This window comes from Ranitomeya imitator, chromosome 7, assembly GCF_032444005.1.
Source record: "Ranitomeya imitator isolate aRanImi1 chromosome 7, aRanImi1.pri, whole genome shotgun sequence".
Taxonomy (NCBI): domain Eukaryota; kingdom Metazoa; phylum Chordata; class Amphibia; order Anura; family Dendrobatidae; genus Ranitomeya; species Ranitomeya imitator.
This window is the reverse complement of record NC_091288.1, coordinates 98636002-98649317: the sequence shown is the minus strand read 5'-3', so window position 1 is coordinate 98649317 and position 13316 is coordinate 98636002. Positions and strand designations below refer to the sequence as shown.

General features: G+C 45.2%; 1 protein-coding gene across 2 annotated transcripts in view; it reads left to right on the top strand.

Moving 5' to 3' along the window:
• The first annotated feature begins 1661 nt into the window (after positions 1-1661).
• CMKLR2 (chemerin chemokine-like receptor 2) overlaps positions 1662-13316 on the top strand; it is a 106406-nt gene continuing 94751 nt past the window's right edge. Inside the window, exon 1 of one of the 2 annotated variants that reach the window (XM_069733677.1) lies at positions 1662-1762. The gene's annotated coding sequence lies outside the window, so the exon portion shown is untranslated. The remainder of the gene's footprint in view (positions 1763-13316) is intronic. The other variant, XM_069733679.1, reaches the window with a different exon arrangement.

Genomic DNA, 13316 nt, shown 5'->3' with positions numbered 1-13316 from the left:
ATACAATTCCCATCTGTGATAGCTATAATTAATAGGTTGAAGAATAACAAACACAACACTATACATGAGAGTTAGGCTGCCGTCACACATCAGTATTTGGTCAGTATTTTACATCAGTATTTGTAGCCAAAACCAGGAGTGGAACAAATAGGGGAAAAGTATAATAGAAACATATGCACCACTTCTGCATTTATCACCCACTCCTGGTTTTGGCTTACAAATACTGATGTAAAATACTGACCAAATACTGATAGTGTGACGGCAGCGTAACTCAGTTACCCCGCTGTACTGACTTTTATTCACCTGTTCATTAAAGGGGTTGTCCAGTCTAAAATGAAGTTTGCAGTCACACAGAGTGAATTTTGAATCCCCACTGTGCGCTGCAAGGATTTGCCGATTTCTGGCGGTGATGTGCGTTATGCATACTTCCAGTCAGAAGCCGTATAGCGGGTGCGGCCTTGCTCTATTCAAGTGTATAGAGCGAGGCTGCATCTACTGGACGTCTGTTCCCTGGCTCCGTACACTTGTATGGAGCGAGACCGCGGCCACTAGACGGGTAACTGATACATCACCGCCGTTCCCTGCTAAGAAACCAATGAATCCTCTCAGTGCGCAGTGAATGCTCTGAGGGAATTCAAAAGTCTGCAGTCACATAAAGTGACTCTCAATTGTTAAAAAAAAAAAATGAGTGAAATATCTCATAACAATCCCTGCACTCCTCTGATTGTGCCACTCTCTCCCGTTACTCCATTGCAGAGATATTCACATTTGTTTCTTATGGAGCACAATATGTGAAATCTTTGCCTGTGGTCCAGCTGGATGGTTCTTCAGAGTTTTCTCTGCTTTCACCCCTCCATCCCAAACGCTATCACTCATAGCAGCAGCTGATCTAGTAATCTCAAATTCTGTCAGGGAGCAGTGAAAGTGCACACCCACAGAGAAGACTCTGAAGAAAAGCTTATTTGAACTACAAGTAGAGATTTCACATAGTGCGCTCCAAATTAAACAAATGGGCATATCTCTACAATGCAGTAACACATCGCAAAATGGAAATGAGAGGCAGAATAAGGGGATCTCAGGAGTGTTTACCAGGCAAGTAGCTCAATTTTTTGAGGAAGAGACGAATCCTTATTAATAGCCTTTCAATCATGTTTCCCACACTGGATGCCACGTTTACTATAACTACTGGTGGAGGCCTAAAATCATTTTTGTATTTGGGCACCACATTTGCCATGTGCCAGTACCTTGGCATTATTAATGTCATTAGAGATTATCTAAATATTATAAACTGGCTGCAAAAAGACAGAAATTATGAATTAATTTATTTAAAAAAACCTGATACATCTCCTTTCTTTTATATTACGTTTTGTGTTTGGTTAAAAAACTGCATCAAGAACTGTATATGTGAATTCAGGCTTATGCCTTGTCCTAGTTCTTCATTCTGTAGGTGCATCCATGAATGTTCCCCGCTGTGCAGGGAGTGGCGGGTCACAGTAATTCCATTTCAAAGAATTTGTGTAATCCTCCTGTCCGCTCTATCTTTTTTGGACACTGATTCAATTTATCTGTTCATTCCTCATTGTTAGTCCAGATGCAGATTGTCACATCCACACCACTGAAGGGCTATGCTGTCCCTCCCAGGAAGGCAGGACATGAGAGGCAGGGCATGCTGGCCTCACAGGAGAACATGAATCACAGTGCTTGTCTCTGCCCAACAGCTGCAGAGAAATTCATGTCATATGTGACTGCAGCAACTACTGAGGTAAGTTCTCTTTCTGCCGCTCCTATTACCTACACATGTCAGTACCAGAAGACGTGAGAATTGTCACAGGGGAGAGTTGTCTTTTTCGTAACAAAGCATTGAGTGTTCATTCAATAGTGTACAGCCTAGAGTTGTATGATAGATCACTTTGGAATAAAAAACAGATGTCAATTTGTCAATATTAATTAGTCACTACTGGGCGAAAGTATTGGGGATCTCATGGATTCTGCATGGAAAGTAAAGTGAAAATTTACTTTCTTTCAAAAACAATCACTGAAATAGAGTTTAGGTAAAAGTTACAACTTAGTTTACACATTTACGGTAATTTAAAAAGAAAGAAAACAAAACTGCACTAATTATCCATGGAGTGAAAAGGGTTGGTTCATTAGAAGAAATCTTTTAGATGGGCGTTACCCGACAGAACGTTGTCAGATTGGTAATGTTGCTGGATGAAGCCATGGACAGACAGACATTTGCCTACAGTGACCCCTTTAGGGTATGTGCACACGCTGCGGAAAACGCTGCGGGTCCGCAGCAGTTTCCCATGAGTTTACAGTTCAATGTAAACCTATGGGAAACAAAAAAACACTGTGCACATGCTGCGGAAAAATCGCGCGGAAACGCAGCGGTTTACGTTCCGCAGCATGTCACTTCTTTCTGCGGACCAGAATATGTGTGCACATAGCCTTAGGAAAAATAACATTTAATTCATTTGCCCGGCTTTCCATATAATGCATGGATGCTGGAGACTTAAATTCGGTACATATATTGGAAAAATATGTTTGTATTCTGTTCTCATGAGAAAGCAAATGTTAAATGGCACATAATGCAGTATTATCAAAGGCTGGTGCCAGTCTAAATAAACCTTCCCTGCCAGTTATCTGCTCACAGTTTTTAGACATGTAACTGAAAATGTAGAAAATGTCTCACAATGTGAGGAATGCGTTATATGTAACAAAACACTTATATCAGCTATCTGAAGTTGTGTTTTCAGTACTTTACGTAACAACACTCCACATTTCTGTAGCTTGTGGATGGCACGTTGCGATGGATTTGTATATTGCTTGAATCATTTTTAAAATTGTTTAGAATTAAACGAAATCTGTCAGCAAGTTTTTGCTAGTTAATATGAGGGTAGCATGAGGTAAGGGCTGAGACACTTATTTCAGGGATGTGTCACTCATGAGGCTGTGTGCTCTTGTTTGAATACAATAAGTGTTTTATCATCAGGAGATCATCACTGCTAGACTAGCTTTCTCCTGCTGAGTAGTCCAACTCCACACCTCAGCACTGATTAGTAGATTTCTGTCAACATACAATGTACATAGAAAGCTGATTAATAATTAATGAAAGTGTGAATGTGGCCTAAGTACATGAATACATGACCAGAACAGAGATTACTTGAATACAAGAGCCAAACTTAATACAACAATCAATTGTAATATTAAGTCAGCCTCATAAACAATTGTATTGCATGAACATACAATTCTCAATATGCCCTTAACAATGGTAAGGAGATACTGGGAGTTGTTATTAACAGCCATCATCAGACTGCGGACCATACAGGAACCACAGTACTGATGAGAATTAGTCAGTATCACAAATAAACATTTACATCCAGGTACCTTATAGATCACATTCTACAGTCATCTCTTTCTTTTCATCTCCATCTTGTCTAGATGCCATGATGACTTTTCATATCCACAGCTGTTCTCTGCAGACCTCTTTCTTCTCCGGTCCGCCCATACAGTATGATATCCACAGCAACCCCCTAATTAATATAGTATGGTCAACACCACAGCCCCCCATATATAGCATGATGTCCCCCACAGACCCCCTATAAATGGTATGATCTCCAAAAGAGCCCCCATTATACTACAATGATTCCCACAACACCCCATACAGTATTATGGTCCACAAACAACACCCCAAAGAGTATGATATTCACCACAGTCCCCTATCCAGTATGGCCACCACTGCTTCCAGTACAATGACCTCCACAGCCCCATATACAGTATGGTCACCGGAGCCCCTCATGTGCTTTGCTACCACCCCTTCATAGTCCCTCATTTCATAGCCCAAACGCACATCTTATCATTTTTTTGGCCTCCGCACTGCCCCTCATTTTATGCACCCCTGCACAGCCCCTCATTTCCCCCCTGCACAGCCCCTTAGTTCATTCCCCCATCTGCACAGCCTCTCAGTTTACCCCCTATATCTGCACAGCCCCACATTTTATCCCCCCTTTGCACAGCCCCTCAGCTTAGTCCCACCCCCTGCCCAGCCCCTAAGCTTATTCGCCATCTGCAGAGCCCCTGAACTTCTTCCCTCCATCTGCACAGCCACTCATTTTATTTCTCCCTCTGCACAGCACCTCATTTTACCCCTTCTGCGTAGCCCCTCAGCTTATTTCCCCATTTCCACAGCCCCTCATTTTATAACTCCATCTGCCCCTCAAATTATCCCCATCTGCAAAGCCCCTCAGCTTATTCCCCCTCTGCACAGCACCTCATTTACCCCCTTCTACACAGCCCCTCAGCTTATTCCCATTTACACAGCCCCTCATTTTAATCCACCATCTGCACAGCCCCTCAGTTTACCCCCATCTGCACAGCCCCTCAGTTTATTCTCCCTCATCTGCACAGCCCTTTTCTTTATTCACCAGCATCTGCACAGCCCCTCATTTTATCACCCCTCTGCCCAGCCTCTCATTTTATCACCCCTCTGCCCAGCCCCTCAATTTATCCCACCTCTGCACAGCCCCTCAACTTATTCCCCATCTGCACAGCCCCTCATTTTATCCCCACTCTGCATAGCCCCTGACTGTATCCTCCTCTGCGCAGCCCCTCAGCTTGTTCTCCCCATCTGCACAGCCCTCATTTATTCCCACTCTGTAGAGCCCCTCATTTATTCCCCATCTGCCCAGCCCCTCAGCTTTTTCCTCCCATCTGCACAGCCTCTCATTTTATCCCCCCTCTGCACAGCCCCTCAGCTTATTCCCCCCATTTGCAAGCCCCTCATTTTATTCCCAATCTGAACAGCCCCTCATTTTATTCCTCCTCTGCACTGCACCTCTGCTGTTTCGCTTCATCTGCACAGCTTGTTAGTATATTACCCTCATTTACATAGCCCCTCAGTGTATTCCCCCCATCTGCACAGCCCCACCTTATATTCCCCAGTCAGCACAGCCCCTCACCTCATTTTATTCCCCCCATCAGCACAGCCGCTCACTTCATTTTATTTACCCATCAGCACAGACCTTCCCCTCATTTTATCCCCCATCTGCACAGCCTCTCCACTCAATTTATTCCCCCTCATGTAATTTTATTTCCCCATCTGCACAACCCCTCATTTTATTCCCCCCATCAGCAAAGCCCGTCAACTCATTATATTCCCCCAATCAGCACAGACCCTCCCCTCATTTTATCCCCCCATCTGCACAGCCCCTTACCTTATTTTATGCACCTCTGCACAGTAGTATAAGAATTAAAAAAAAGCTCATACTCCCCTAAAATGAGTCCCTTTAACCAGGTAACCAAGCAATGAAAATTTTGGTTGATGGGTCATTTGCTTTAATAATGTGCCACTGTAAATTTATGGCGTGGAATTAAAGGAGTTTTTTACCGCTTCTGCCTTCTTTGCCAGCTACATAGTGCTTAGTGAGAGCTATGCAACAAACAAAAGTAGCGACATTACTGATGTTTCTGTAGGACACATAATTATCGAGTATCTGCCTGCATAGCAGACCTGCTGAGTCCTAGCAGACCCAGAATAGCTTTACGGCCGGCGTCACACTGGCGTATTGCATCTGATGCGAGATCATCAGATGCGATATGCTAATGACACTCGGCTCCTGCTCTGCTGTCAGCAGGAGCCGAGTGTCATGCGTCTGTTCTCCGATTCTCTTGCACAGGGAGGATCGGAGCACAGCTGCGGAGGAGGCGGAGAAATGAATTTCTCCATCTCCTCCATTGCTGGGGTCCGCTTATAACGCACATCACTCGGATGATATCCGAGTGATGTGCGCTGTCTCACTCGCACCCATAGGCTTATATGGGTGCGAGTGAGCCAAGAGTTTTCCTTGGTCCGAGACAATTGCAGCATGCTCGATTGTCTCGGACCGAGGAAAACGGCTGACAAAAAGTCGTCTGGTGGGAGCTGCCCCATAGCTTAACATTGGTCCGAGTGCAATGCGATTTTTTTTTATCGCATTGCACTCGGCCGTTTAAAACTCCAGTGTGACGCCGGCCTACCAATGAAACCCAGCACAGTAAGGGGCGTTTCCCCCTATAACTGGAGGTGCTATGGATGCCCCAGATACAGTGGGAAAAAAAATTACAGCAAAAGAAAAAAATGTCCTCCTGAAACCTTAAATGGTCTCTTGCGTGATAAATTATGTAAAAAAAAAAAAAAAAGTAAATACCGATATGTGTAAAATATCGACAAAAAAAGTAATAGAGAATAAAAAGTCCCTCTACAAAAATTAAATAATAATATACAGTATATATATATATATATATATATATTTTCTCAAATCTAAAATATATTTTATTACATACATATAATAAAAAACCTGCACATATTAGGTATCCACACAACCATAATAATATGAGGAGTTTATTTAACCGGTTATTTGGTGTAAATCATAAAAAACTTAAATTTGTGCTTTTCTACATTTGTGCTATAAAAGAAGCACTATTCTACTCAGAACTGTACAGGCTTTCACCAGATATGTCACAAGAGTATCTTTGTTAATATTTTACCCATGCAAATGCAAACGCAAAATTTTAAAACGCATTTCTGAAAAAAAACATTTAGTTTAAAAACTTCAAAAACTGCACATGTGCCTGCTATGCTCCTAGCCACATCTGTACCAAAACACAAGTTGGGATCATGATGGGATCATACTTAAAATAAATAAATAAAACTATTACAGTGTCAATTCGAAAATCTTGAATTCAGATCTGCTCAGCCTGTGGTCTAAAAGTGTGGGGTCTATATTTACCAAATAATCCATGATTTTTAGATATTACGGTATTATTTTATTATGTTACAGCTTTGAAGCAGGAGAGGACAGCGGAGAAAGCTTTGTTAGGCCGGTTTCACACGTCAGTGGCTCCGGTACGTGAGGTGACAGTTTCCTCGCGTACCGGAGCCACTGACACACGTAGACACATAAAAATCAATGCATCTGTTCAGATGTCATTGATTTTTTGCGGACCGTGTCTCCGTGTGCCAAACACGGAGACATGTCAGTGTTCGTGGGAGCGCGCGTATTACACAGACCCATTAAAGTCAATGGGTCCGTGTAAAACACGTACCGCACACGGACGTTGTCTGTGTGCAGTCCATGTGCCGTGCAGGAGACAGCGCTACATTAAGCGCTGTCCCCCCCACTGGTGCTGAATCCGCGATTCATATCTTCCCTGCAGCAGCGTTTGCTGCAGAGAAGATATGAATAATAGTGTTTAAAATAAAGATCTATCTGGCCCCCGCCCTCCCACCCCCTGTGCCCCCCCCCCATTGTGCCCCCCCCCCCCCCCGCTGTTCTGAAAATACTCACCCGGCTCGCTCCCTCGCCGGCGCTGCTTCCTCTCCTGGCCGCATCTTCTCCTGTATGCGGTGACGTGGGGCCGCTCATTTACAGTAATGAATATGCGGCTCCACCTCCCATAGCGGTGGAGCCGCATATTCATTACTGTAATCGGCGGCCCCACGTGACCGCATACAGGAGAAGCTGCGGCCAGAACAGGAAGCAGCGACAGCCAACGAGGGAGCCGGGTGAGTATTTTCAGAACAGCGGGGGGGCGCCCAGGGGGTGGGGGTGGGGTGCCCAGGGGGTGGGGGGGGCGCACAGGGGGTGGGAGGGCGTTTTGGCAGATAGATCTTTATTTTAAACACTATTATTCATATCTTCTCTGCAGCAAACGCTGCTGCAGGGAAGATATGAATGGGGCTTCAGCACCAGATGCTGGTACGTGTGGTACCCAGCACGGTGCGTGTGGTACCCAGTGGGCACACGGGCGGCACACGTGTGCCACACTGATGTGCCACAGAAACATAGGGCCACACGGACACGGATAATTCCGGTACCGATTTTTTCCGGTACCGGAATTATCTGGACGTGTGAAACCGGCCTTAGGGCTCAACCTGAGAATGACCAGGGTGTCATGATCCCAATGGCAGGGGATCACAAAAGGACAAGCACAAAAAACAAAACAAGCTCTAGGGTGATGGAAACTGAGCTGACCGCGATCCTGAACCTAAACACGCAACTAGCTGTAGCCGGGGAACGTGCCTACGATGATTCCTAGACGTCTCGCGCCAGCCGAAGGACCAACCTCCCCTATTAGAAGAAACACAGACCTCTCTTGCCTCCAGAGAAACACCCCACAGAAATAGCAGCCCCCCACATGTAATGACGGTGAAATGAGAGGAAAGCACATACGTAGTTATGAAAACAGATTCAGCAAAATGAGGCCCGCTAAAGCTAGATAGCAGAGGATACAAACGTGAACTGCGCGGTCAGCGAAAAACCCTACAAAAAAACCATCCTGAAATTACTTGAACTCATGTGCCAACTCATGGAACATGAGGAGTAATATCAGCCCACTAGAGCAACCAGCAAAAAGGAATCACATATCTGCAAGCTGGACTAAGACAAAAATTAAGCAAAACGTGGAACAGGAAAATCAAAAACTTAGCTTGTCCTGAAGATTACAGAAGCGGGAAGCAGAGGTAACAAAACACACTGATTACATTGCTAGCCGGCGAGGAAATGACAAGAAAGCCAGGTTAAATAGGAAACTCCCATAACCTGATAGAACAGGTGGACACCAGAGACCGCAGAGAACACAAGTCACCCAGTACCATCTGTAACCACCAGAGGGAGCCCAAAAACAGAATCCACAACAGTACCCCCCCCTTGAGGAGGGGTCACCGAACCCTCACGAGAACCACCAGGGCGACCAGGATGAGCCCTATGAAATGCACGGACCAAATCAGCAGCATGAACATCAGAGGCAACCACCCAAGAATTATCCTCCTAACCATAACCCTTCCACTTGACCAAATATTGGAGTTTCCGTCTGGAAACACGAGAATCCAAGATCTTCTCCACAACATACTCCAATTCTCCCTCCACCAGCACCGGAGCAGGAGGCTCAAGCGAAGGAACAACAGGTACCTCATACTTCCGCAACAACGACCGATGGAACACATTATGAATAGCAAACGATGCCGGGAGATCCAAACGAAACGACACAGGGTTAAGAATTTCCAAGATCCTATAGGGACCGATGAACCGAGGCTTGAACTTAGGAGAAGAGACCTTCATAGGAACAAAACGAGAAGACAACCACACCAAGTCCCCAACACGAAGTCGAGGACCCACGCGGCGACGGCGATTAGCAAACTGCTGAGCCCTCTCCTGGGACAACTTCAAATTGTCCACCACATGACTCCAAATCTGATGCAACCTATCCACCACCATGTCCACTCCAGGACAATCAGAAGGCTCCACCTGACCAGAGGAAAAACGAGGATGAAACCCCGAATTACAAAAGAAAGGAGAAACCAAGGTAGCAGAACTAGCCCGATTATTAAGGGCAAATTCGGCAAGCGGCAAAAAGGTAACCCAGTCATCTTGATCAGCAGAAACAAAACACCTTAAATAAGTTTCCAAGGTCTGATTAGTTCGTTCCGTCTGGCCATTCGTCTGAGGAATGCAGACGAAAAGGACAAATCAATGCCCATCTTAGCACAGAACGTCCGCCAAAATCTAGACACAAACTGGGATCCCCTATCAGAAACGATGTTCTCCGGAATCCCATGCAAACGAACCACGTTCTGAAAAAACAGAGGGACCAACTCAGAGGAGGAAGGTAACTTAGGCAAGGGTACCAGATGAACCATCTTAGAAAAGCGGTCACACACAACCCAGATGACGGACATTTTTTTGAGAGACAGGGAGATCCGAAATAAAGTCCATGGAAATGTGCGTCCAAGGCCTCTTCGGGATAGGCAAAGGTGACAACAATCCACTGGCCCGAGAACAGCAAGGCTTAGCCCGAGCGCAAACTTCACAAGACTGCACAAAAGAACGCACATCCCTCGACAAGGAAGGCCACCAAAAAGACCTGGCCACCAAGTCTCTAGTACCAAATATTCCAGGATGACCTGCCAACGCAGAAGAATGGACCTCGGAGATGACTCTACTGGTCCAATTATCCGGAACAAACAGTCTTTCAGGCGGACAACGATCAGGTTTATCCGCCTGAAACTCCTGCAAAGCACGTCGCAAGTCTGGGGAGACAGCCGACAAAATCACCCCATCCCTAAGGATACCAGTGGGCTCAGAATTTCCAGGGGAGTCAGGCACAAAACTCCTAGAAAGAGCATCCGCCTTCACATTCTTTGAACCTGGCAGGTATGAAACCACAAAATCGAAACGGGAGAAAAACAGTGACCAACGAGCCTGTCTAGGATTCAGACGCTTGGCAGACTCAAGGTAAATCAGATTTTTGTGATCAGTCAAGACCACCACACGATGTCTAGCACCCTCAAGCCAATGACGCCACTCCTCAAATGCCCACTTCATGGCCAAAAGCTCCCGATTACCAACATCATAATTCCGCTCAGTGGGCGAAAACTTTCTAGAAAAGAACGCACATGGCTTCATCACTGAGCAATCGGAGCTTCTCTGTGACAAAACCGCCCCCGCTACAATCTCGGAAGCATCAACCTCAACCTGAAAAGGAAGCGAAACATCTGGCTGACGCAACACAGGAGCAGAAGAAAACCGGCGCTTAAGTTCCTGAAAGGCCTCCACAGCCGCAGGAGACCAATCAGCAACATCAGCACCCTTCTTAGTCAAATCCGTCAAAGGCTTAACAACACTAGAAAAATTAGTTATGAAACGACGATAAAAATTAGCAAAGCCCAAGAACTTCTGTAGACTCTTAAGAGATGTAGGCTGCGTCCAGTCACAAATAGCCTGAACCTTGACGGGATCCATCTCAATAGTAGAAGGGGAAAAAATATACCCCAAAAAAGAAATCTTCTGGACTCCAAAGAGACACTTTGAACCTTTTACAAACAAAGAATTGGCCCGCAGGACCTGAAACACCTTCCTGACCTGCTGAACATGGGACTCCCAGTCATCAGAAAAAAACAAAACATCATCCAAATACACAATCATAAATTTATCCAGATATTCACGGAAAATATCGTGCATAAAGGACTGGAAGACAGAAGGAGCATTAGAAAGTCCAAAAGGCATCACCAAATACTCAAAATGGCCCCCAGGCGTATTAAATGCGGTTTTCCACTCATCACCCTGCTTTATCCGCACAAGATTATACGCACCCCGAAGATCAATCTTAGTGAACCATTTAGCCCCCTTAATGCGAGCGAACAAATCAGTCAACAATGGCAAAGGATACTGATATTTGACTGTAATCTTATTCAAAAGACGATAATCTATACAAGGCCTCAAGGAACCATCTTTTTTGGCCACGAAAAAAAAACCTGCTCCCAAAGGGGACGAAGATGGACGGATATGTCCCTTTTCCAAGGACTCCTTAACATAATCCCGCATAGCAGTATGCTCTGGCACTGACAGATTGAACAAACGACCCTTAGGAAATTTACTGCCAGGAATCAAATCTATAGCACAATCGCAATCCCTGTGAGGAGGAAGCGAATTGAGCTTAGGCTCCTCAAAAACATCCCGATAATCAGACAAAAATACAGGAACCTCAGAAGGAGTAGATGAAGCGATAGAAATCGGAGGTGCATCATCATGAACCCCCTGACATCCCCAGCTTAACACAGACATCGTTTTCCAGTCCAAGACTGGGTTATGAGTTTGTAACCATGGCAGACCAAGCACTAAGACATCATGTAAATTATACAGTACCAGGAAGCGAATCACCTCCTGATGAACGGGAGTCATACGCATGGTCACTTGTGTCCAGTACTGAGGTTTATTCATAGCCAAAGGTGTAGAGTCAATTCCTTTCAAAGGAATAGGGACTTCCAGAGGCTCCAGACTAAACCCACAGCGGTTGGCAAATGACCAATCCATAAGACTCAGGGCAGCGCCTGAATCCACATAGGCATCGACGGAAATGGCTGATAATGAACAAATCAGAGTCACAGACAGAATGAACTTAGACTGTAAAGTACTAATGGCAACAGACTTATCAACCTTTTTTGTGCGTTTAGAGCATGCTGATATAACATGAGCTGAATTACCACAATAAAAACACAACCCATTTTTCCGCCTATAGTTTTGCCGTTCACTTCTGGACTGAATTCTATCACATTGCATTGTCTCAGGTGCCTGTTCAGAAGACACCGCCAAATGGTGCACAGGTTTGCGCTCCCGTAAACGCCGATCAATCTGAATAGCCATAGTCATAGACTCATTCAGACCTGAAGGCGCAGGGAACCCCACCATAACATCTTTAATGGCCTCAGAAAGGCCATCTCTGAATCTTGCAGCCAGGGCGCACTCATTCCACTGAGTAAGCACCGACCATTTCCGAAATTTCTGACAATATATTTCTGCTTCATCTTGCCCCTGAGAGAGAGCCAATAAAGCTTTTTCAGCCTGAATCTCTAGGTTAGGTTCCTCATAGAGCAAACCCAATGCCAGAAAAAACGCATCCACATTGAGCAACGCAGGATCCCCTGGTGCCAATGCAAATGCCCAATTCTGAAGGTCACCCCGCAGGAAAGATATAACAATCTTGACTTGCTGAGCAGGGTCTCCAGAGGAGCGAGATTTCAAAGAAAGAAACAACTTGCAATTGTTCCTAAAATTCAGAAAACTAGATCTATCTCCAGAAAAAAACTCTGGGATAGGAATTCTAGGTTCAGACATAGGAGCATGTACAACAAAATCTTGTATATTTTGAACCTTAGCAGCAAGATTATTCAGGCTGGAAGCCAAACTCTGGACGTCCATGATAAACAGCTGAGGTCAGAGCCATTCAAGGATTAAGAGGAGGTAAGACGCAGCCAGGCTGCAATTAAGGCTAGGCAGCAAACTCTGAGGAAAAAAAAAAAAAAAAAAAAACTTCCTCAGACTACTTTTCCTCCTACTTCAGCCAATACGATTACCACTTTTTGGCCAGTTATACTGTCATGATCCCAATGGCAGGGGATCACAAAAGGACAAGCACAAAAAACAAAACAAGCTCTAGGGTGATGGAAACTGAGCTGACCGCGATCCTGAACCTAAACACACAACTAGCTGTAGCCGGGGAACGTGCCTACGATGATTCCTAGACGTCTCGCGCCAGCCGAAGGACCAACCTCCCCTATTAGAAGAAACACAGACCTCTCTTGCCTCCAGAGAAACACCCCACAGAAATAGCAGCCCCCCACATGTAATGACGGTGAAATGAGAGGAAAGCACATACGTAGTTATGAAAACAGATTCAGCAAAATGAGGCCCGCTAAAGCTAGATAGCAGAGGATACAAAAGTGAACTGCGCGGTCAGCGAAAAACCCTACAAAAAAACCATCCTGAAATTACTTGAACTCA